Below are 25,007 nucleotides of genomic sequence, written 5' to 3' on the forward strand. Positions count from 1 at the left end.
GGCAGGGAGCCGAGGAGCAGCTGCCTCCTGCCCGCCCGGCAGCTTCTCCCCATCGCCGTGCAAAATAATAAACCAAGAAGCTAATAAATAGTAATCAATAACACGGAGCGGAGGCACCGCATGCTCGGCGGCGTGCGGGCTCCCGGGCGGCTTTCCCCCCGTGGCAGGCAGGGGGAGGAGGAGGAGGAGGTGCGGGGGGGGGGGGGGTGTTCTCCTGCCTCGGGTTCGCGGAGTGGAAGGGTTTTCTCTCTTTTTTTTTTTTTTTCTTTTTTTTTTTTTTTTTTTTTCGTGTGCGTGCGATCCAGGCAGCCTCCGCCGCGCCTCCCCGCCGTAAGCCCGACATTGGCGATTTTTTAACTCGCCTCCCAGCTCCTAACTTGGGGCGGCGTGAGTGCGTGTCTGTGTGCGTGTCTGTGTGTGTGTGTGTGTCGGGGGGGGGTCCATCCCCGCAGGAGGCAGCTCCCTTTCAGATAGGAATCTGGGACAGATTTTGCCAGCAGCCACCGAGCGTGGCCCGCCGGCACGGAGCAGCCCGTGTAACCCGACACTCCAACTTGCCGTGCGCCCTGCGAGTTGATTCACTTACTCACCGCCGGCACCGCGCTGCCGCTCGCTGCCGTGGGCGAGGGAGAGGGGGGAGAGGGGACGAGGAGAGAGAGAGAGAGAGGGGAGAGAAAAAAAAAAAAAAAAAAGGACAAGGGTGGGGGGGCGGGGGGAGCCGGGCGAGAGGGGGAATAAAAAAATCTGCCTGGCGGAATACCCCGCTAGAGCCGCGGAGCGCTGGGGGAGCGAGGACGGTGCCTGGTGCCGAGCCCAGCCGGGTAAGTTGGGGGGCGCCGCTCGCAGCCCCCTGGGCAGGGGGGCGCGGACAATGGGGGGGGGAGCGCGGGGAGCGCCCCTGGGGGGCCCGGCCCGGCCCGGCCCGGGGCGAAGTTGGCGGCGGGGGCCGGCAAAACAAAGGGGGCCGGGGCCGGGGGGGCGAGCCCCGCGGGCGAGCTGCTGGCGGCCGGCTCGGGAGCGGGGCCTCCCCGGCGGGCGGCAGGAAGGAGCCGCCGGCGGCCACCCCCCCCCCCCCCCCCGCCGGCCTTGTCCTGCCTCCGGTGCATCTGTCCGGGGGGGCCCGGCTCGGCTCGGCCCGGCCCGGCCCGGCCGCCTTTGTGCGAGGGGAGCGGCGGCGGAGCCGCTCCGGGAATGTAAACACGGCGCGGGGCCGCCGGGCTGCGGCCGGCAGCGGGGGGGGGCGGCGGGGCCGCTGCGAGCCGCGCCGGGGGCTGCAAACTTTGCGCCGCGCCCCGCCGGGGGTCGGCTCCCGCGGCGCCCGGTGGGGTTCGGGGGAGGTTCGGGGGGTTTTGGCCCCCCCCCCTTCCCGGCGGCGGGGGTAATGGAGGGGCAGGCTCCGAGCGGGGCGCCGGGCTGCGGGCGGCGCGGCGGAGCCGGGGGGGGCGGGGGTTTGCGGCCGGGGTCCGCAGGCCGGAGCGGAGCGGGTGTCGCGGGTGCGTTTTTCAATGCGTTGAGACGGGAGAAGAGGATTTAACTTGGCAGGCTGAACAAATGCTCTATCAAAGGTTTCCTAAGAGACAGTGGGAGAGCGGGGGAGATGAATGACCCGGGGTGGTTTTAGGGTGCTACCTCTGCAGGCTGGCTTTCACAGGCGCAATGGCCATTTAGGGCTCTGAATAAAACTCCGCGCATCAGAAAGGCGACAGGCTTATAAAATTTAAAAGGGCAAAAGCCCATTAATGCTGTGGCAGGGCTCTGGCTCCCAGCTCTGCTTGAGCAGCTCCAAGCGCCTTCAAGTGCCAGAGCTTTTAAGGAATCCCCAGCAGCAGCAGCTCCCCCGGGGCTGCCGGGTGGACCTTGGCCTTGGGCAGCGGCCGACCTGGGGTAGCCTCTGCTCCCCGGCTGGGGCAGCGCGACCAAACGGGAGCCAGGCGAGGGCAGGACGGGAAGAAAGGGCCCAGGGCCGGGATGCGCGGCTCGCAGCTCTGCTGGCTGCAGGCGCCGTGCCGGTGCGGCGGGGGCACGGTGGCAGGGCTCCGAGAGCGCTGCCAGCAGCAGCAGGAAAGTTTCACAAAGGAGTCGAGCAAAATTACGCTCCGCTGACGGTCTCTGGGAGAACAAGGGTCTGTCGAACAAACGTAGTTGGTCTGCGATTCAAACTTCCACTTCCTTCTCTCGATAGAGGGAAATTTACTGTGGCATCAATCTTCTCTTGGCGGGGCCCGATTCAGGTTTGTGAATGCCAGGAGACTTGCTCTGACCTTTTTCTGTTCAAGTTGAGGATGTTGAAACACCAGCCATCAAACAAAAGACACATTGAAAGCAAGATCTGCAATGGAGCACGTGTGACTTTGAGGCTAGTTGAGTGCGTTTGGTGGCTGTTTTCCGCCGAGTTGGGGGGAGGAGGGAGAAAAAGGACGCTTATTTTTTAAATGAGATTATGGAAAACATGACTTGAAATCCTCTAAATATCCCCAAGTCAAGGACCTTTCTTTATTTCTATCTTTACTTTTAAAACGTCTTAGGAAAATGCCTCCGTTTCTTCTATTTTTTTTTTTTTTTAACATATGTCTAATTTGCAAATGACGAGTATATTTTTTCCCCGCAAGTGTGAAGATGACCAGGAATGTTACCGAATTTCTGATTTTTTTTTTTTTTTAAAAAAAGCTTTAGAGAATTAAGTGACTTTCAGATTACAGCTTAAAACAATGAAAAATTCCCTGGGGTTTAATTGACAGACTCACGATTGTATCTACTCAAGATAATACTACCTCAAAAGGTGGCAGATTTAAAGATTACTCTGTAAATTGTAAGTTAAACTTAGTTTGGGCTCGGAGAATTGAAAAAGAACCCCCTCAGGACCAGTCAATGTAGGTATCTAACCTGCCGGTGGCACTCATAACAGGGACAGATGCCGTTATTGTTTGCATTGTTTACAGCCCACAATACCTTAAATGCTGATAATGATTAGAAACAATAATTGAGGCTGTGGCAAAGGATCAATGAAAACTTTGCTTCAGGAAAGAAGCGAGTTGCTGTGTGTGTATGTATGTATACACACAGTATTTGGAGCTGTCTGAGAAGTGCAGTCACCGTGCGGTTCAGAACTATGTTTTTAGAATATTTTAAGAAACCCACAGAAGATAATAGATGAGTTTCGGCATAACCTAGGATTTGTACTGATGGGCAGTGGTTACGGGGAGCTGAAAGGAGAGGGCTCCGTGCAGCGCGTTTCCATTCATAACTTTTCTTGGGAGTTGTTTGCACTTTACCCTAAATCTCCTCCACTTTTATAGGTTCCAAAGGTTCTGTGTAGACAAAGGAGGAAAAAAAAAAAAAACAAACAAGCAGCCAACAACCCAAACATCTCGGGTGGCGGTTACATCACTGATACTATAGTTGGAGACAATGTTGGCTGTTTTTTTAGCAACTTGGTGTTTGTGCTAGCAGCTCTGGAGAGCCTGGTTTCTTCTCTTGAAAAGGAAGAAAAATGCATCTCGGAGGAAGTGAATTTGGCATTCGTTTTGCCTTCCCCAGTGTTTCTGGTAGGCTTCAGGTGGTGGGACCCGGCTTCCTTCCCACCCAAGGGGAGGAAAGGTGGCCATGGGTGCTGGTGGGCTGCTGCTGCCCTACCTGGGGCACCTGGCTCCCACCAGTAGCTCGTGCCTGCGATCAGAGATTTGAGCACTGTGCAATTGGCTGATTTGTTCACTCCTAGTTAGACCAATTTTTGTGAAATCCTATCCTCTATTACAGCCAAGTGACAAGGGTATTGCTGAAGAGTTGAGGGTTGGTTTACGCTTGTTCTCATCAACTGCCTGTTGTGGGATGAAGAGCATGAGTCCTCTTTATCCATTTCCATATTTTTATGAGAAAGCACCTCATACGGTGCAACAATACAGAGCACCATGGATGGGCAACGATGCGCCTGCTGCTCAGAGGTGTGTGCTCCTTTCGCTGAATTTGGCATGTGTAAGCTTTCCTGCTGATGGTAAGCGGAGGCTGTGTCAGTGGTATTAGAAATCATTTCTGCTTGAAAATGGTGTCTTTGGCTTAAAAACAAGGTTTGAGAATTGGAACGTTGCTTTGTCATATTGATTTTTCTTCTGCTTGTCTTTCTAAAAGCAAAAACTTCTAGTGTAGCAATTTCATGTTATTTATTTCAGTTGAATTACGCAGGATCATTAGCATGCCGCTTGGTTAATGTTGGACATTTTTAAAGGTGGCGCAGGCTGCAGGAGCAATGTCCAGGCAATGGGTTGTAATGGATCTCCACAGCTTGACTGTTGGAGGCAGTAGTGTATTATGAGAGCAGAGGATGGTCCTACACTTGTTTTGTGTTATTTTTGGTTCTAATCCTCCAAGTTGTGCTGGAGTTTACGTGGCCTGCAAGGGTGAGGTTTGGGGGTGTTGGTACTGTGCCACTACCCTTTATCAAGTAGGGCAAATTGCTGTGGGTGTTCTCTGTCTGGGGGGAGGGGGAAAGAAAGCTATTTTTAGGCAGGCAGGCAAAATCACTTTCCATCAAATTTCTCCTGCAAGTATCAACAGAGATTAACGTAGTTCTCGGGGAATGACTCACTCATTAAAGATCGTTCCCTTTGGAAGCCCTGGATAGGCAGTCATTCAGTCCAGGCCACCCATAATTTCCTTCAGTTGCCTCCACTTCTTAGACCTGTAGCAAAGGACAGGAAAAGTAACTTGTGCTCCTCTACCAAGTCTGAGGGCAGCCAAACACAGGCCCTTCTAGTGGGGTTGACGCCCTTCTGAATAAGGTTTAGGATCTGATGAAATACCTGGACTCAGACCCACCTGTCCTTTCGCTAGGTAATGCGATCAGTTGGGCTGTTTCGTGTAGCGTATTCATGTTGCGGTAGTGGCATAGAAGCTCTCATGTTAGCAATCCATTCAGATACATGTAGGAAGTGCATCCCTTTGTTGATAATCCGGCATTTGTTTTGACTCGGCAGAGCAGCTTTGAATTGATTCCCAAAGCGACATGGGCAGGCTGTTGGTCCAGTGTGGACGGGGGGAGGAGGGACACAAGACATCACGCCAATGCTGTGAATGTGCACGGCGCTACTGAGTAGTGCAGATTGCATAAAGCTGAGTTTGGACTGCCCCTCCTGCTCCTTGTTTGTCTTTGGAAGGAGTTAGGTTTGTTTTTTCCCTCCTGACTTTGTGTGTGTATGCCAGTGGATGGTGGCAAGCTGATTGACACAAGCGGTATGATCCTTGTGCTTGGGCGTCCTCCTGCAGCCCGCGGACCACAGCCAGGTGATGATGCTTGGCTGCCCGACCTGCTGGCCGTGCTGCCCTCCTCGCCCTGCAGAGCCCTGCTCGGCGCTGGCTGTCAGCCTTGTGGTGTTGGAGAAGAGCAGCACTGCTGCGGGTCGGACTTAGGAAGTGGGGACAGCTCCAACCTATGGATAATAGCTGGGCGTCGTCAGAGCTAGCATGAGAGTGAAAGCCACAGGCATCGTGGAAAACCGGCACGGGAATTGATTGTTGTCTTCATGCAGTTGTCTTCAAAGCTGTGGTTGTGACGCTCTGAGGTGTGCCTGGTGGCCTCTGGTGGCTTGGGCTCGCTTGCGTCTGGTCAGCGCAGAGTTAAGTGGAGAGCACTGCCAGCATGGTCTGCCCAATGCACAAACGGGGGCAAGCTCTGCTCCGATCAAGTTGCAGCTCCTTGCAGCTGGGAAATACCATTTGCCATCTTTGCTGATTGGGTATGTGTTTGGGGAGTGAGAGAAAAGGAATACATTGGCAGCAAGCTTGTCTTGTCTTTGGATTTTCCTTTTCTAATGTCTTTGAGGCTGTAGGTCTGCAATGGCTGACCAGCTGGCAGTGAGTGTTACGAGTCTCTCTGTTTCTGGATGGTCTCATAGCTAATCAGAAGGGTATGTATTGGGGCTGCAGTGACATAGATATGTGGCAGAGTAGTAGGGGCTTCAGCTGGCCGCTTGGTAGCAGGAACAGTTCCCTTGATGAATATCTGCTTGTTTCTTGGCTGTAATCCTACTTCCCTCTGAGAACAGCAGAGCCTTTTAGGCTGCCCTGAAATGCATACCCTCCTCTATCTCCATCAGGAAATCTGGAAGGGCAGGTCTCTTATTCCTCAAGACCCATTTCAAGTAGAGATGAAGTGAGGGAAGGCAGACTCACTGTGTAAGGGCATGGTGGGCCGGGGGCGGCAGAGCAGGGTGCTGCGGAGGCTGGTCCTGCTGGGCAGCTGCTGGTGAGCGGCTGGGGCTGGGGCTGGCCTTCCCTGGGTGCTGCCTGGCCTCACAGCTGATGAGAAGGTGGGTTGTCACTAGTTGGATCATGGCTTCTACCTCAGCAGAGGTTTAAAAACAGCAGCCTGAAGCTCACGAGGGTTTTTACGACTTCTTTTGTGTATTGCTGCGGCTCAGAGCCTTCCCCTGCGCTGTTGGCTCGGGATGATCTGGAGCGTTGTTCAACAGCCACCTGGTAAACATGCTGCCTCCAGCTCAAAGGTTGCCATCTGCCTTTGGTTGTTTTAGAGGTGTGACGGGAAGAAAACAAAGCGGAAGAGTTGAGTGGCGGTGAGGAAGGGCTCGTGTCTCGGGCTATAGTAGTGCACGCCCTGGCTACATTGCGTGCTCAAGGAGGTGAGGACAGCTCGGTGTCCGGTTGTCCTGCTGCCCCAGAGCCCAGTCTGAGCATCTACTCATCCAGCCAGAAGGTGGCTACCCCTGTAGAAGGTCTGAAAATAGAAACATACCCTGTATATCATCACTTGAACATACGCTTTAGCTTTTCCTTTGCATTGCATGTAGCTGTAAGCTTTTTGCTGTGTAAATGGTTTTAAGAAAACACACCTTATAAACAGGAAAACCTGTTCAGAACATGTTTTGGCTTAAAATGCATGACAAAAATACAAGTAACTGAAACCAGAGTAGTTTGACAGCCAGCACTGTCACATTTGCATTTTAAAGCTAAGACATTGATGGGCCAACAGAAGATCCATTTGGCTTTCCATCCTTTTTTTTTCTCCCCCCCGGCCGCTTTTCCTCTATCCCCCCAATAAAATAAAAAGGCAGGATAAAAGCTTTAAAAAGCATTTTTAAAGACTTTGTTGACATTGAATTCTCAGAAGAACAGTTTGTTTATATATCTCTCTATATACGAAAGAGAGGACGGTTTATTATCCTGCAGGTTTGCAAGGGGAAAGAAGAATGATGTGGTTGTCAGGCAGTCTACCCGATCTGTTGGTGTCTTGCTTGTAAAGTCTGTGTTTGTTTAATGCTCTTATAACCCTTTTCCCGGCAGCGGGATCACAGAAGTTAACTTGTTTAGAGCTAGTATACAGCTTACGTTGGCCTCCCTTGCAGCAACCCAATGCCTGCCCCAAGCCTTTTCAAAGAAAGCTTTTCTTCCCTCCTCATCTTAGCACAGGTTGATGCACTTTACATTTGATTACACAATTATTTTATTTTTTATTTTTTTAATATGGGAATGCTTGTTCTAAAAAGACTTTGGGCTGTGAGCTGTCATCCTGCAAATGTGCTCGGGATCCTGACTATCTGCACGCCGGGGTCTCTGCTCTTCGGGTGCTTTGGGAAGCCATTAAGTGCCCCAGCAGCCACTGTCTGTGTTTCACAGCAAGTCAGGGCACTGAGCTGTGATGGGTGCGTGCCTGCAGACACGGGTGGCAGCTCGGTGACTGGAAACACAAGTGCAGCGTGCTGTGTTCATGAGGCTGGTTCGCTATGGACGTAACGTGTTTGGCATTGTCGCATTGGCAGGTTTCTTGCCTCAGGTCTGCTCTGATACAGCTCTCAGGGTGAGGCTCAAAGCCACTCTCAGTTGCTCTTTGAGAAATGTATTGCAAGAACTATACATGCATCTCTTTGGTCCCCCTCTCAAGCATGAGATTCCTCCCCAAACTTACATCACTGGTTTAAAAAGCCTGGGATCGCAGTCCAGCTGGAGTGTGATACCATTAGACGCAGGAGCCTACTGGCTTTCCAACTCAATGCATAGCTTTGGCTTTTGGCACTGTAAAAATCTGACATCTCGTGCATTAAAATCATAACAGCATTATGTAAGGAGAAGTTATTTTAGGTCAGTAGCAGAGCCTCAGAAAACTTGGTTAAAGCCATCTCGAGAGCTGAGACGCGTGGGCTTGCATATTGCTGTGGCTGGTGGTGGCGTGCTTCTGACCTCTGTGCACGATTCCCAGCCCGTGTCCTGCTGCTGCGGGGACACCTCAGGGGGATCTCGGCCGTGCTCAAACACCCTACGGTGCTGGGAGCAGGCGCTGGGTGCCAGGAGGGTTCTGAAGCCTGGCCGAGGAATGTCACACCTCTCCCTTGGGCGCCTGCTCTTGGCTTGTGGCACGGACGGCGCTGCTTCAGTTGGCCTTGTTGTTCTTCGTCAAGGGACAGGAAAATTATGGCAACAGCTGCTGCCAACCTACAGGAAACAGAGTGTGGAATAAACCTGGGGGAGCCTTTGAAATGTTTTTAATAACAAATAATTCCAATATTTAACCAAGGTGCACCTTAGGTGTGAAAGATGCAACACTCTGACTTCTAACAGTGTAAGGTGCCTGCCTTCAGGACCAAGGCTGGCACACCAGATGATGCTCAGGTATGTTGCAGACAAAGGGAGGAACATTCAGACCTTGTTTATACTTCAGAAGGAATCAGCAACAGGACACGTGATAAATATTTTAAAGCCATTGTGTAGAGTGCATGAAATGGCAATGAAGCCTGAGCAGGGAGGCGATGGGCGCGCTTCCTGATGGAGCAGCACAGGCGGAGAGCAGGAGGCTGCTCCTGGTGCAGAGCAGGCAGTGCTTGGGCTAAGGGGTAGCTGTGTGAGCAAATGCCTTGAAAAAGGCAGTGCTACAGACTTTAGAGCTATTGGGATAACAGCAGGCTTGGAGAGGACTCTTATTCCACCTTCATCAACAGCAGATAGCTCTTTGTGAAGAGGGCAGTGGACGGAGGGACCAGGGAGGTGTGCGGTCTGCAGGGGAGCGCAGCAGGCATCTGCCAGGGGGTGCGGAGCTGGGGTTTGAGGAACTGGTGGGGGCAAGCAGATGGGCACCTTAAATTCAGGGCTGGTTTTTTAATCACTAAGCAAAATACTGGGATTGCTTTGTCTCTAAATAAATGCAGAAATATGTGAAATTTGGGATTCATTTGTTCAAGTTCCTTTTGTTAACTGATTGATACATGGAGCATCTGTTTGGAAGAGTTTGGCGTGCATCCCTCTAGGATAACAGAGCATGGTTGCTTGCCCCAGGCAGAAATTGGTACCTGTCCTAAGGCACTATTTTTTAACTTTTGTGTACCTGGCATTAGTGCTTCCGTAGCTGCAGCAGTGTCCTCACAAGCACGGCACTGGACACGTACACCTAATGGAGCTCTCACGTCTGTTTGCCCTGTAGCTGGGAGTACTAGATGGATGCAGGTAAACATCTTAGTTGAATTGAGCCAAGGGGAGGGCAGCAGGCTTGCCGTTGTGAAGCTCCCGGGGTCTGCCATGGTGACTAAGACGGCTTGATAGCTTCCTTATTGGCCACCATCTGCCGGCTGGGCTCTGAGCACGGGGAGCAGCACACGGGGAGCAGCGCAGGCGCTGGCACGGCCAGGGGCTGGCTGCTGGTCGGGGGCACTGGGCAGTGTGGTGGTAAACAGCAAAGCACAATGCTATGGAGGCTTCTGGTCACAGTTCTGTGGCAACCTGTCATTAGATTTGTTAAATCACTTGAAAATGAAATAAAAGGAATTTTAAGAGACAGTGTTTTCATTTGATTAAATTTTCTGTCCTGAGTGTGTAGATAAATTATTCACTCAGCGCGTGAACCCTTCGTGAAACCTCTTGTGGAAGGAAGTCCTGTACTCGTGCCAATTTTCGGGGTACCACTCCTCTGAAAATTCCACCAAAATTTCTCATTTTTCTGGCAGTCTGTGGTGTTGTCTGTGTTAAAATTTTTCATTTAAAACTTTGAGTTTGGTCATCCAAAAAGGAACAGCAGTGTGTCGGCGCGGAGTCTCTGTCTTCCTTTGTCTGAAACTGGAGCTGCAGCCCTCACCACCTCTTTCTCAATAAAGAGAAATGTAAATCAAAAATACTTGTAATGTTGCCAACATCTTGTCCTAGCAATATCCCAGCATACTAAATTATACAATGAAGAAACATAGTTCATATCTCCTGTCACAAGAAAAAATACATTTTTAAGTATATCTCTGCTCTATTCATGCTCCTTCAGCGTTCATGAATTTATGCTTTGTTCTGCTGAAGGCAACTTCACCTGATAAACTCCTTCTTGAAATAATGAAGGACTGCGGACTTAGGCTCTTGTTGTCACCGCTGCACCTGACTGAGGAATAATTTGTAACGAAATAAAATGCACACATGCTAATCTCTTGTGAAGATTGTCTGACATCTTCGTTTAGTAAGGATTAAACCCTGCAAAAGGAACACAGAGGAGGCAGGAATTCTCTGGCAGTTGATCTATTTGTGTGTTTAACGTAGAATATTTTTAGCCTGAAATACAAAAATACGTACTTCTGTATCCAAAGAGACTGTTGTTTCCATTTATTTTAAAACCCTGGATGGGAAACAAGATGTTAGACCTATTATAATGCAACCCAGTAATTAACATATGTTGGCCTGCCTCTGCCAAGGCTTCCGTGTGAGTAATGCGAGTTGCACAAGTAAAGGAGTCAGGTTGTTTGTCAGTGAAGAGCCATACGTATATGCATGAGTGATCAGATTGTAGAGGCATCATCTGAGGCTGGGGTGGGAATCTGTGTTGGAATATAAAAGCAATTAGAGTTGTCCTCTCGGCTGTGTGAGGTTTGGAAAACTTAGTGTTTTTTTTTTTTTCTCCGGTTGTTGCCAATAGAAGAAATTATCCTGTGCAGGACAAAAAAAAAAAAAAAAAAAAAAAAAAAAAGAGATAATGATCAACGGAAGCTTCCAAGCTTTTGCTGTGTTTGTGTTTAATTCCCCAATTATGGGGTGACTGGAGGGAGGAGTCCTGGGGATGCTCTCAGCAGCAGGAGGTCTCTGTCTCAGGGTCTCAGAGGTGACAGTGCGTTGCGTGGGTGCTGGGGCAGGGATCCCCCTTCCCTCTTTGGAGGGGCCTTCTGTGACACAGGAGGGGGTGACTTTGTTGAACTAGACACGTGTTATCTGTGCTAAAAGCTAATATAGAGGTAGTCCTAGCTAGAAAGCACATTTTCATGTGAAGCACAGACTGCACGTGTTCTCTAGAGATTTGTTACTTCCACCCAATGTACACCTTGCGTGGTTATGCCAGTTAGGCGTAGGGAGAAGGAGAGGGAAGGAGCAAAAGATGAAAAAAAAAAAAAAAAAAGTGTATGCAAAATCAAATCACAGGCGAGTCCAGATTTTCCTTGTTTCCCTCCCCCTTGCCCCCCAACCAAGAACGTACATGTATGAGCAATTAGGACCTACTTTCCTGGTAAGCATTATGGGAAGACGAAAGGTGTATTGTGCGTTCAAACAAATGAAATGCATCCTCAAAAGAGTTTGAAGGTCGTATGTTCCTGAACTCTCAAATGTGCTCTAATTAGTCCTCTATTTAAAAGCAGGCTTGGGTTGTTAACCTGGGAGCAGACGGCTGCACACCAGCTAATGGTTTAATGGGAGCTCCCACCTGGTGACTGTTCTCTGCGCGCTGCTCCCGATGTGACCCAGTCACCTGGGGTGGAGGGACGGGGACGTGGAGGGGTGATAGGATCAGTTGACATCTGCATGCGTTGTAAGTGTTGACCTTCAGACACAGGGGGTTCTTCGGTACCTTACTGTGGTAGAGTGTAATGCATCATCACTTTTCCTTTTAGAGAGTTACGTGTTTAATTTGTAGCTTCTATTTTGACACTATCTGTTAAGGTATAAATAAAGCTTGACTACAACAACGATGGCCTTCAGGCTACCTTCTGACTGTAAATTCACAATTGTTGGTTTTGCCTTGTCATTTTCAAGCTGTGTACCCTGGGTGGTGTTGAAGAAAAGAACTTAGAGAAATGTGGGTTTAGTGCCTAGAGTACTGATCAGTCAAATTTAAGATTGCCAACCTTAAAAATACTCAGACGCCACAAGCCAGGCCCATAGGACTGTTCAAAAAAGTGATAAACTTGGCTTTCCACAATCTTGCTTTTGGGGCTTGTTGAAGGTTTGTATTTTCAAGTCTTACTCATAGTCACAAGCGCTAGAAACTCATTGAATAAGCAGCGATGCTGTTACTATCTGTTGTCTTAAGGAGTTGGGGCTTCAGTGTGTATGTGAAAATAGTGCTAGATGTAGCTCCGGGTCTCCTTGCTTGTTTCTGTTTTGTGCTCTGTGGTGCTGGCTGCAGTTTGGTGAGGGAGCCCCATCGCACTGCAGCCTGGGGGACACTCTCCCCAGAGCAGGCCGCTGGCAATGCTGTGCCCCTGTTTGGCAACCAGTCCAATGTCTCGTGGCTTTCCCCCAAATTAAGCATGGACCGTGTGGGTTAAAATTTCTGATTCTCAAATTGTTCACATCTGGAAAACGCACTGAGAGCTTGAAGGGCAATTGTTGGGTTTAAAACCTGTTCCCCCTTCCACTACTGTTAGTCCAAAACAGGCAGATATGCAGCAGGTTATTTTGAAGATCCTGAAAAAACTGGTTGTTCTAAGGGGGAAAATAGCTAGGTGGGAAAAAATGCTTGGTGAGAAAGGTGTAGTTGGGTTTACCTCCTTCTTAGCATTTGGGTTGTAAAAAGTGAGGTTGCTGAATTAGTATTAATATTTGTTATGCATTTAAATACCTGTCAGAAGGCTTTGTGATCTATGGGTACTACTTCTGTCCTCACTCACAAATCAGCAGATGTCCCCAGGACTGCTGGACATCCATCCTTTGGAGGTGTTTATGAATAAACAGTTCTGCCTGTCGTAATTTTGGTTGGTCAGGCCCCCCTGAATTGCTGCACTCAGTGCGGTTGTGCTAACACTTAAATACTGCCTGTGAGGAGGTTTGATTAAAATTGCATCTCTAGGTGCGTGCTAAATACCTCTGATATCTCACCTACAGACAGTGGTAGAATTGTTGGTAAGAATGACAGCTGCAGGCAATAAATGAGGACAGTAATAGAAGGCTCAGTGCTGGGTAGAGCATCGTAAATCATGGGGCGAGAGCAGCGAGAGCGCTGACAAATCGGCGAGCAGCTGCAAACAGCACTTTCCAGGTAAGAATTATTGCGCTCGCTCCTGATAACTGCTCAGAAACCACCTCTTCCTTGTACGTGGGCGACTTCCCCGCTGCACGGCCGCTCGTGCTGGTGCAGTCGGTCGAGCTCGAGTGTTTTTCCGTGGGAACGGGGAGTGTTTCGCCTGGTGTCATCTCCGTACCGTGCGCCCAGCCTTTGTTTTCGTCCCGGGCGTGTGCCAGTGTGAGCTGTTCCTTTCTAGGAGGAATATCCTAATGCTTTTTGCAGCCGATGAGCTGTTCTATTTAGTTTCCTCGGAGACTTTGAAGAAGTGTTTTTTGGAAGGTGCAGAGAAGGGGCCGTGTTTGGCTGGTTTTAAGCTAGCTTGCTTTGTTAGCTTGTGCTAGGGGGAGTTGGGAGTGAGCCTGTATGCTCCTAAACAAAATAAAAAAGTAAAAATCTGGAATAGTGCAGTTCAAGTACAGGAGATAACGATCTAGTCACCCAGAAAACAATCTTACTCCTGCACTGTTAGAGAAATGAAAAGTATTTTAATGGAATAACGATAGGAAACAGATGGCAAAGGGCTAGCAACTGAAATGTTTTTGAACACTAAAAAATAAGTGTCAAACACATGTCCCATATTTTAATTATAGCTGAAAGCGTCACGTGGCAGAACGCTTTCAAATTCTGAAGTCTTTTATGTAAATATTCAACCTTAATTTCTACTTTTTTGGTTACTGGGTGTTATTCTTGGTAAACTCGAGGCTTGGGGAGGGTTTGGCCGTCACAAGTTCCTGCGGCGAGCGCCGAGCCTGCAGAAGGGCGTTGCGGTTGGCACACGTCCATGGCCGTGTGAGCGCGGGGGCTCAGAAGGCCGCCCGCTGGATGCGAGCACTGTCACTTGGCTTGACGCGGGAAGCGGGTGGTGCAGGAGGGCTGCTGCTGGGGAGGCAGGCAGAGCAGCTTGGGCGGCGCGGTGCTGGGTGCCCGGTGGGGGCTCCCTCAGGGTCACTGCCCCAGGGGCTGGGCACGCACTCGAGATGCAGCATCTTGTGCACAGCGGGAGCCTTTGTGGGCGCTGCTGCTGCAGGTGGGCTTGCGTGAGGTGTGCCTGGTGGGGCTGTGCCCACTGGTGACACTGTGCTGGTGTCCGCAGGTGCTTGGGGTGGAGATTTCGGTTTTGATGCACTGTGCTTATAGTTGGGCAGCATCTGTCCTCCTGTGGGGCTTTGAGCAGTGTACTTAGAGCATACAAATAAAGCGTTCCCAGGAGATGGTCCTTGAAACAACATTATTTACATCATTATTTACATATATGGTAATCATGGGTCTACGTAAAGCTGCAGGCCCCACTTGCAGCACACACACATGTATGTACAGCCAGCACCAGGCTGCTTCCACGATTAGCGGGTCTTGTTTTGAAAGGCTTTGCTGCCCCAGTGTTTGCTCCCGTTAAGGTCACTGGCTGTGTGACTCACGGTCAGTGGGATCAGGTCACTGACTGGGTAAAGAGCTTTGTTTTTTTGGGGGAGTGTTTTTAGCCTTTGCATCGCCCTCCCCCCGCCCCAATTAAGGTTAATTATCAGCTGAGGTGGCTGCTGTTGATACGGCTGGCTGCACTGTGCCCAACCCCTGTGCTGACCAGGGGCCACACTGGGAATGCAGGAGGCAGGTTGGTGGGGGCCAAGACCCCCCCAGCTCAGCTGTCCAGGCTTCCCCTGTGGTCTACAGTCACCTTCCAGTTCCCCCAAGCAACAAAAAGCATTTGCACACACCAAAACAAATTATTTTTCCAGGAACAAATGCTTGTTTTTCTTCTGTAGAACATTCTTCAAAAGTTAACAGCCGTCCCAGAAGTTATTTTTCGATGTTCCTCTGGTATTTCTGTAACATGCACAGTGTGTTCAAACGCAGGTCTTTGTGCATTTTTCTTGAAGTCTTGCTGAACTTCCATCCTCCCTTGATTTAATGCTGGAAGTGCTGAAGGGTGCCATTCATCTGGCTGGTGGTACGGTGGTTTTTAGAAAACAAGCCGGAGGACATGTACCTGATTGAGCTCCATTCCCAGCAGCACAGGACTTTTGCACAGGTTGTCCCCAGTGTGGCCATGTCCTGCCCTTGCCCAGTCCCCATTCTGACAGGAGCCACAAAGGGGAGGTGTGTGAGTGCCCAGCTGGGTGCCAGCTGTGTCACTTGTTGTGTCCTCTGGAAGATGGTGAGAAGTGGTGTGTCTTGGAGGTGGTGCTGGCCGTGCCATCAGCACAGGGTCACTGAGCACAGAGAAGGGAGGGTGACAAGTGAGCAAGGGGCCGTCACTCCCAGATAGGCAGTGGCTTGAGCACAGGGCAGCATGCAGAACTGTTTTCCTCAGCTGTTTCTCCTGGCTAGGGGTAAGCAACATTGTTAATGATGTGCAAGCTGTACCGTGATGCCCAGTACAAGCACTGTACTCTGTGAGAAGGACGGGCGACCAGTGCTTCCATCCTCAGGCTGTGGCTTGGCCTGGCTGGGGCTGCTTCAGCTGCTGGTTCCCTGCTGCACATTACTCCCATCCGTACGCTGCATGAGCATCAGTGTTTGTGCAGGTGTGCGATGAATCAGACTGCTGAGCTGATGGAGGAAACTAAAACCTTCTTGCGTTTCAGTGCAAGTTCTCCCTCCTGGCCCCCACCTCTTGGTTCCCCTCTCCTTTTCCCTGTGTGGACGTGCAGGTCATGGTGGGAGTACGGCATGGGTGGCAAAGCTGTGTGGGGCTGGGGAGGAGCACTTTAAGTGGTGCTTCTGCCTCAGGAAGTCAGATGGATCCCCAGCCTCACAATTAGCTGAACATCATAAACCCAGCTCACAAACAGATTGGGTCAAGTGATTAAAACCACGATATTGTGATTTGCATAAACTTACTTTCCTGTTAGTGCTAGAGCATCTGTTGCTGGGAGCAGGTAGGCTCTCACTAAATGGGGACAAATTGCTGGGAGTATAGCCCTGGGAACTGGCCGGCGGTCTCAAAACCATGAACCAAGTCAGTGAAGAGAACTTAGCTCTTCTGACACTGCCTGTGCTAGGCACCAGCCAGCTCCTAGGTCGAGTTGGTGCCTTGGGAGGCTGGACATCTCCAGCAAAGTGAGGTAATGCTGGAAACACTTGGCCACCTGGGGAGTGTGGCAGGGCCAGGGCTGCCTGCTCTGGACAGGAGCAGAAAGGTCTGCAGAGGGTGCCTCCAGGTGCCACAGGCTGTGGAAGCTCTAATGTGGATCTTATGCAACATGGGATCCCCTCCCCCTCTTTTGTCTGTATGAACTGCTGTTTTACTGAAATGGATGGCTTCCTTTTCTGTCAGAGCAGGTCATGGGAACTGCTCACTGCAGAGCTGGCAGGAGGTAGCGCTAACCTCGACACCCATCCTCTCCTAGGTTTGGTATGCCTCGGGGATGCCTCCAGCACAGCCGTCCGTGGCAGATAAAACCACAATATGTTGTCAGAAAGCGCTCGGTGAGGTCTGAGCCAGGCTCCCCCACGCAGAGCTGAAGCATTCCCACTGGGACCCACTCCTCCCAGGGCAGAGGCCCTCTGGCAGCAGCCCCTGGCCACCTGCTCGTGCCTTACGGCCGGGACGCGGCCTCAGGACGTGCAGGAGCGGTGCCATTCCTGTGACCGGCAGGGACAGGGGCTCCCGGGCACCACAGCGATACAGATAACCCTGGCTGTTAAACCGCGTGTCTTGACTAGCTGCCAGTGGTGGCTTTAAATTATTATTCCGTAAGTTCCCGAAGGAACACAGCGTGCCGTATTTTATGCTCCCTGCTCTCAGTGTTGTTCTGTAGCTTGGCGTGGGGTTTTGGCTCTCAGGCCAGCTCACGAGTGGCCCCATTGCTTGGGCAATTGCAGAGTGCATCGCTCTGGTTGTAGGTGTTTGTGTCATCTGCGGGGTGCCTCACAGCCCTGGAGTGCTACGCATCCCCCTTGATTACTTGGTATGTCTTTGGTGTGTTAGTGGAGGGGCTTCTCACTTGTCAGATGTCATAGGAAGGAGGGGACACAGACTTGTGCAGTGGAAATGTATATAACAGCTGTCTTTATTAGCTTCCAGAGGAAACTTGCCCGAGTAAAATGAATAAAAGCAAGTGAGAACCTTAAGGTGGCCACTATTTGTATGTAAGTAACCAGGGACACTTGAAGCAATCTCGGCGAAGTGTTCTGATGCGCCGATAAAGCCTGAAGTTAGCAGGCATGCATGTGTGCAGGTGACCTGGCTCTGCACCTTGTCCTGACGCGGTGGGAAGACTCTGTGGGTTGCTGTTTGAAGTACAGCACGGCGTAAAGAGCTTGGTGAAGAAAATCAGTACAAAAGTACAAAAGAGTACAGCTGGTAGCTTTCTATGCAGACATTCAGTACTGCCAACCCTGATTATAAAATAATTTTTAAAATATCACTTTGAAAGTTTTAAAAGTAAAAATAATTCTAATACTCAGCAAAAAAAATAAATTTACTTAAGCTCTATTTGTGAGTATTTTTGTTTCGCTTTTATTTGTATATCAAAATTTTGTTTTGATTGGGGAAAAAAAGGAGAATTCTTCAAAAATACTTTTTTTCTATACGGTGGCTGAGTCTTGAAAATGCCTAAAACAGGTCTCTGTTCCATAAAGCGCAATGCGTGCTATTTCTGAAAATCTGTCATTTTCCACAAATATGAAGTGAGCTATCCAAAAAACTCCAAATGCTTTGAAGTCTGTAGAGTTTGTTTATTTGTAGGGCTTTTCCGAAAACTAAGGGCATGGATTCTTTTTTTTTTTTTTTTTTTTTTTTTTTGCAGAGGTCTTGCTTTTTGCTTTCCTGATGGGTACTTATATTCTGAACAAATCACCATACTGAAAACATGCTATGTGTCAGTAGATTGAGGGTAACATAGCATGAGCTTCTGCCATAAATATTCATGGTGATATTTTGTGACTATCTGAGGATATTTTGCTGAAATTGTGTTGTTTTACATCTTTGTCATTATTCCATTCAGCTCTCATAGCATATTATTAAAGCCAGTTTGTGTACAGACACTTGATTTTCCTTCTTTTGTCTTACCCAGAGTAAGAGATTGTGTGCATCCGTTAATGAGTGTTAGGGACTCCTGGGCTGGGGTTTGATGGGATGCTGTTTTCTGATAGCTATAGGAGCTCTGCGGATTTCAGAAATTAATGGTGAGACTTCAGTGTATTACAAATTAATAAAAACTTACAGCAGACTTTATTTATATTGAAGCACAAAATAAATACCAAGTTTTCTTTTTAAGAGAAAATTGTTTGGGGGATTATGACAGTTAGTGAATCACTCTGCCAGGCTTTGTGGTTTTAAAGCCAGAATGCGAACACTCGAGAGTGTTTTTTCTGTCCTATTTCACTATCAAAGGCTGTACACAAACAGAGGAAACTGGCAGATGAGCTGGTCTATGGGAGGAAATAGTTAAAGTAGCTAAGCACCCATGCTATCAAATGCATAAACAAACCTATAAAAGTAACTTTCAGGTCAACATTATTAACTTGCTATTTCAAAACATTTCTTACAACTGTTGCTGAAGAAGGAAGAGGCTAGGAAGTACAATGTTTAAATGGACCAAGCCTGCTTTCTAATACTGGCAAGTTGATGAGCATGCCTTGATTTTGGTGCTCAGTATTGCAGAGGTCTTTGGGGGCGATGAAGACCAGGTTTAGCCCTGCTTTGCTATGAGGATCTAGGAAGCAGTGCTGCTGCTCATGCTCCCAAAACCCCTTTTGTATCTTTCCAGTTTTTAATCATTGTGAATAAAATAATCATTATGGATAACACTTTGATTAGTCTACCAAAGTTTTATTTTTTTTCAAGTCTGAAACTGTCGCTACCTGGTCAAGGATTTATCCATGTGCAGTGCAACGGAAATCTCCACAAAGGGTGCATGAGCTGTCTCTTTACAAACTCCTACTTAAGCTTTTTGTAGGAAAAAGATTTAAAAAAAAAAAAAAAAAGGGTTTACAGCATCTAGGTAGACTACTCAAATTCATCTGTGTGAGATTTCAGAATGCGTACAGGTATTCAAGCTCTAGTCTAGCTCTTCAATGATGTGTTTGCAGAATGCTAACCACTTGAAAGCAGCTTGGGGTTTTGGGTTTTGGATTTCCATGTTGCTCCTCCTCTGTTTGCAAGCCAGGCAATGCAGGATAGGGCTAATGCATGAAACTGAGAAAGCAGCTCCCTTCTTTGACCCCAGCCACTCGAGAACCAGGTGATGCAGTGAGCGCAAGGAAGGAAAATCAAAGTCACAATTCTGTAAATATTTATGTACATAGTTTAGGTTAGACATAAAAATGGTTATTTGAACTTAGTTGAACTCCTTGCACATAAAGTTAAGAATGTGTGTAAATATTTGCAGTCTGGAACCTATTTCAGGTTTCTAAAATATTTAACGTACTTTCAAAAATACGTTTTTTATTAAAAATACTGCAAAGCCCCATGCCACAACAAGATGCGTTCAGAGAACGCAAAGCTGGCCACATGCATGATTACTCCCAGCAGCAACAGCAGGAGGCCAGGTAACAGCCCATTTCCAGACCTGTGCTTGTCTCTTGTCAAACTACTGGGGCGCTCTCGGCGAGAGTTAAGCATTCGGTTGGAGGGCAGGAGGTTTGGCTTTGGGTCACTGAACTCAGGGCTGCAGTTGTCTGATTCAGCTAATTCTTCCCCTGCAGACTTCTCAAGTAACTTTGAACAGATTGCTTAGGCTCCGAGTGCCTGCCCGTCCCAGTAATAAAATGGGGTTAATTATGCAATCTTTCTTCCAACTTTTGCCTGGACTTCCCCTGTTTTGGTGCAGAATCTAGTTTCAAAGCGCTATTGTTAGATGAGTAAAGGGAGAACTCACTCGATGTGCAGGTGCTTGGCTACCTGGAAACGTGAAAGCTGGGGCTCATCGTGTTTCTGTAGGGTCTCATAAGTGCAGTGCATGTCAGTCCTCTCGATGGCTGTGACTTTGACTTCACTTTTTTTAGCTCCTGGTACAAAGGAAGCAATGCTGTCCTAGCAACCTACTGTCTTCATTTGTACTTTGAGTGCATTGTGTGTGTGTACAGACGTACATGTATATTTTTTAGTAGCGAGCAGCTGCGGACATGTGCACGCCAGCCATGTGCCAATGCTGCGCCGGCTCCAGCTCTCGCCCACCCGCCCACTTTCCTTCCTTCCTTCCGTGGAGAACTGGCAAACAAGCGGCAGCCTCCGTGCCTGTGCTGCTCAGGCAACGGCCTGCTGGGGGGGCTGGATGGGGGAGAACATTTGGATGCCAGATCAGTGTCTCATTAGGCGTTTCTTTAGGGTATTTTACAAGTCTGCGGACAAACAGTAGTTAAGACTCAGATGGAGAAAAATTTATATGCTCCCTGCAGGAAAGGGGGCTCGGGCTGGGTCTGGGCGCTGCTGCTGCACCCAGGCTTGTCCCACGCTGTTGCTGGAGGTGCTGCAGCCTGCCCGAACAACCTGGCAGGCAGCAGGGGCGGCTGGTTCTGCCCAGCATCAGTTTTGAAACCCCAGCTCAATTAATTGATTGCTTTCTACTCGGAGATGAGGTTTAAGAGGGCAGAGTACAAAATGCAGGAGCAAGTGTGCAATCAGGCTGAGTTTACCCCCAAACTGTTGTAATGAATGGTAGTTTTGCCAGGTCATATGACTGAGTCAGCTGACTTTAATGGTGTTTTTAAGTGAGTGTTAGAGGAAGCATTAGGCTTGTGTTTCCTCATTGCTGTTGCTGTGTTTTTACCGTATTAGAGTCTTAATGTTTTTATTTTTTCCACAAACAAGATGACCTTGGCAGTCAGTGACCTGCTTGTAGTCTCTGGCATGGCAGTGGTGCAGTGGGGGCACTCCTAACACCCGTCCAGTATTGCCACGCTGGGGTAGGAGGTACCCCACACCAGCTGTGAGGAGGGAGGGATTGGAAGAGCCATCCAGGAGGAACAGAGTGCTTGTTTCAGGGGCCTGATGCTATGGCAGAGGGGACAAGTAGCTGGTCCCCCACTTGGGTGCATTTTGCTGTACAGCTGGAAGCCGAGTGGGTTTGCTCCAGTGGGGAAAAGCCAGCCCTGGCACCCCCATAACTGCAGGGTGCAGACAGGCAAAGGGGCTGCCTCAGGTGCCTTCCAGCAAACAAGTGGTTAAATGTGGGCCTGTGTCTTCTATATATGAAAAAGACGTAAATAAGTAGCGCCAGGCCTTGCTGACCCACATCGCGATTGCTGGCCAGAGAAATACTCTGCGTGCTTGGGCTGCACATATTTGGCGCTGTGCTCTGCCTCTGTGTGTTGCAGCTGCCGTGCTGCAGTTGCAAGCTTAATTAATAAAACTGATGTACAGAGCTCTTAGGTGTAGGTTTATTTTTATTTTTGCTGTTTTTTGTGGAGTAAGGAAGAAATTAGTTGTGCCTTTTTAGTCTGGGATTGCCATGCAAAGAGGGTTTGTGTGAGAACTGCAGTAGTAATCAGTGAACTGGTGCCTTGGGAAGAGTGCCTGACTCTGAAGTTACTTTGTCTGTTTTCCCTCAGCATAGGCTGTGATGGGTGCATGGGTGGGTAAAAAAAAAAAATAAATAAATAAAAATCCTTGTGTGGGTCCTGCTCTTGCCTGTGCTGTTGGCTGCGAGGCTGTGAGCATGCGAGCAGCAATTTTATTTATGTTGGTCTGCTTTCAGCCTGTCACAGTAGATCTGTTTCACTTGTCGCTTTGTAAATCATTACATAGGATTAGGCCTTTTACCATCTTTTAAGAATTCTGCAGTCATTTAAAGACTTTACCCCTGCCTGGCTCAGCCGAGTGGCAGCGTTCCTCCTTGCAGAAATGACGCTGTGCGTGATGAGGAGGAAATGCTCCCTGGAAGGCGGCCGACATTTTCAAAAGTGCTGTTCCACAAAGGAGACTTTGAACTGTGCTAAGCCTTTAAAACTTGAATAATATTTTGAATGTTACTGTTCTAATGTTTTCCTATTGTCATGGGAGACTTGGATCGAGTCCCAGGACTGTGGTTAACTTTGCCTCCAACTCTTAGGCCTTATTTATTACTGCTGAGGAGATGAACTTAAAGCTATTTCAGTCCTTCCTTCTTCAGCTCTTAAAATCAGTCTTAAGGTGTTCTGAGATTCTTTTTTAAACAAAAAAAGCTGAAAGGTGGCTGATTTTTTTTTTTTTTTTTTCTAACTGAGGGATCATGGCGAGGTGCTACCTCCACGTGCTGCCAGGGTTGTTGCCTCATGCTGTGTAATGGCTGCGCCTGGCACAATCCCTGGGGCATTTGGGAATACGAGTAATAAGGTAGTTAGAAACACCATATGGGAAGAACGGACCTGGTATACGGAGGCTAAAATTAGGCCCACACAAGTTAAAGGTATGCGTTTTTCCCAAGTATTGCTTTTAGTGACAACTTCAGTGTCCAGAGGCACAGGGCAGGTACACTGTTGTTGCTGTAGGAGAAAACAGGACTGACTGAGGCCTAGGTCTGGCACAGCTGGAAATGCCTCAGCTGGGCAAGTGTTGTTTGTCCAGCGTTCAATGCTCTTGATTCTTTAGAGCTGTAGTTGTAAACTCTTCTGTGTTTATCTGACAAATTAAATATGAAAAATCTGTAGACTTCAGGCGAGGAGGTTGCCATGATGTTCAAAGAAGTGGGGATTTACTTGGCAGAGGATACAACCCACATTTGTGGTTTCCTTTAAAGTCAGGTGGGTCTTCTTCCATCTCATGGCCTATTGAAGGTACAGTTAGAGCATCAATTTCAGTGGGATGAAGTTTTTTGCAAAATCAAATTGATAAATACTTTAAGGACACAGGCTCTGTAAGTTCTCAGAAAACTGACTGAAGTATAAGTAAATTCACCATCCTCCTATGTGTTGGTCAAATCAGGACTTTGGTTACTATGTCCCCCTCTTGCACTGCCCTGTGCTTTTATTTGGCATAAGGTATGATTTATTTGACATGGGATAATCTGCGCATGGTTGCCATGACGGTATTTGAACTTCTGCTTTGAGGATGCAGGGTCTAAGGCTTCCATTGGTTGGTGAATTCTCCAAGGGCTCATTTTCCATTTATATATACTTCCTGTCCATCCCCAGGAGCCTAATTATTAATGCAATAATATGTAATAATGGCTTATCAGACCAGATTGTTGGTATAACTTGCTTTTGCCATACGTCAATTGTATGTTAAAAGCATTTGTTGGTTTAAATTGCAAGCTCAGTATGCTTCTTTACTGAATAACGATTCCTTGTAGGCTTCTGAAGGAATAGAAATCCTTTTCTATTTAGCAAGGGCGTGCTAAATGCAAAATAAAGGTGGTTTTGTAGTTACGTTTTTGGCCCAGGTAAAAAATGTAATAAATTAAGCATGAGGCAGAGGAAGGGGAAGAACCTAATCAGATGCTAAAGAGACTTCATGAATATTAAGTACTTTCCACTTAAGCAGTCTTTTTAATAATGTGGAGCATTAATAGCAGTATGATTGCATGCATCTACACCAGCTGTATAAGCGAGATAAAAGCCCCAGTTTAACGTGATTTTTATCAGCTTGCTCATGCTAGTGTTTGACCTACAGAAGAAGTCAATTTGCATGTTGGAAAACAGCTTTCTAACAAACAGAACCGGCTGTATGCACAAATAAATAGCCTAAGTGTCGCTTAATTCTTGATCTAGAGAATAATAGAGTAACTGGTGGTGGTTAAACTACTTCGGGTTTTTGTTCCTCTCCTCCCCCCTCTGTGGTGTTCAGCTGTAGTGCCTAGAGTTGCGCTTAGTGGTTCAAGAATAAACCTGTAAATGCATGTTGAATATTTTCTGGTAACTAATTATAGGAACTGTTTGTTCCCAAGTTAATGAATTCCCTATTAGAGTTGCCTGCATTCAGCCTGTTACATGCGTTGCAAAATAATGATTGTGATTTTTTTTTTAAACGTGTGTGCTGTAAATGTAAGTTGTGCCAGTAATGTAAAAGCTGTACTTGTGACTTTTCTCTACGCTGTCCATGAATATTTAAATTTATACCTGTTACCATCAGGAAGATGCTTGGAAAGGTCTGCTTCCTTGAACCAGTTGTGTTTTCCTGCCTGGTTTGCTTGCTCTTTTGGCTACTCCAAAAGGGAATTCTGATGAGGTACCTGTAACTTCTGAAGGCGGGAATGAATATGGGTGAAAGTTTTATATGTGTTTAAGTGGATAAGTAGATAGTGTTTAAAAAACAAAACAAAACAAGAAACAACATAAACCAAACCTCCGGCTTCAGGCTTGTCTGTACTATTTCCTGCTTAGAACGGCTGGTCTGCTCTGCCCCTTCCTCCGACATTTCTGCTCCTGTTTGGGAGCAGCTGAACTGCTGAACCAGTTGCCTGTACTGAAGGGAGCTGGGATCTGTTTCATTTGCTCTTGGCGTTGCAGGCTGTGATCTGTAAAGAATCATCAGCAGCCAAACTGCTCCTCTGGCACATGTCAGGTGAGCAGTCTGGAGCAGGGATCTACCTCCAGATTTGTGAATCGGACCACACAGTAAAAAGTGGAATCCATTTCAGACCATACTGTAATGCAGGTAATACTGGATATGTTCACTCTTTGCTTGGGGAGCGGAGTCTGAGAGCAGAAAACAGGTTAAGGAAACCTCATCGATCTTCCTCGGAGAAGAGTGTGTTGCACACCTCTAAAAATAGTGGATTGCCAGAGAATAAGAAAAAAAAAAAAAAAGGAGCAGTGTTTCCTAGACTTGTGTAAGGTCTGGGCTGTTCTGCATCTAGAAGCAGTTTCTTACTCTCTCTGTGCGTTTGCTGGTGACGAGCTCTTT

At 48.2% G+C, this 25,007-nt stretch overlaps 1 protein-coding gene across 6 annotated transcripts in view; it reads left to right on the plus strand.

Annotated features, from left to right (window-relative positions):
• The first annotated feature begins 692 nt into the window (after positions 1-692).
• ZMIZ1 (zinc finger MIZ-type containing 1) overlaps positions 693-25,007 on the plus strand; it is a 347,031-nt gene continuing 322,716 nt past the window's right edge. For all 6 annotated transcript variants that reach the window (XM_082764519.1, XM_082764518.1, XM_082764522.1 and 3 more), the window contains exon 1: positions 693-821. The gene's annotated coding sequence lies outside the window, so the exon portion shown is untranslated. The remainder of the gene's footprint in view (positions 822-25,007) is intronic.

Source organism: Aythya marila (assembly GCF_965140915.1).
Source record: "Aythya marila genome assembly, chromosome: 7".
NCBI lineage: Eukaryota > Metazoa > Chordata > Aves > Anseriformes > Anatidae > Aythya > Aythya marila.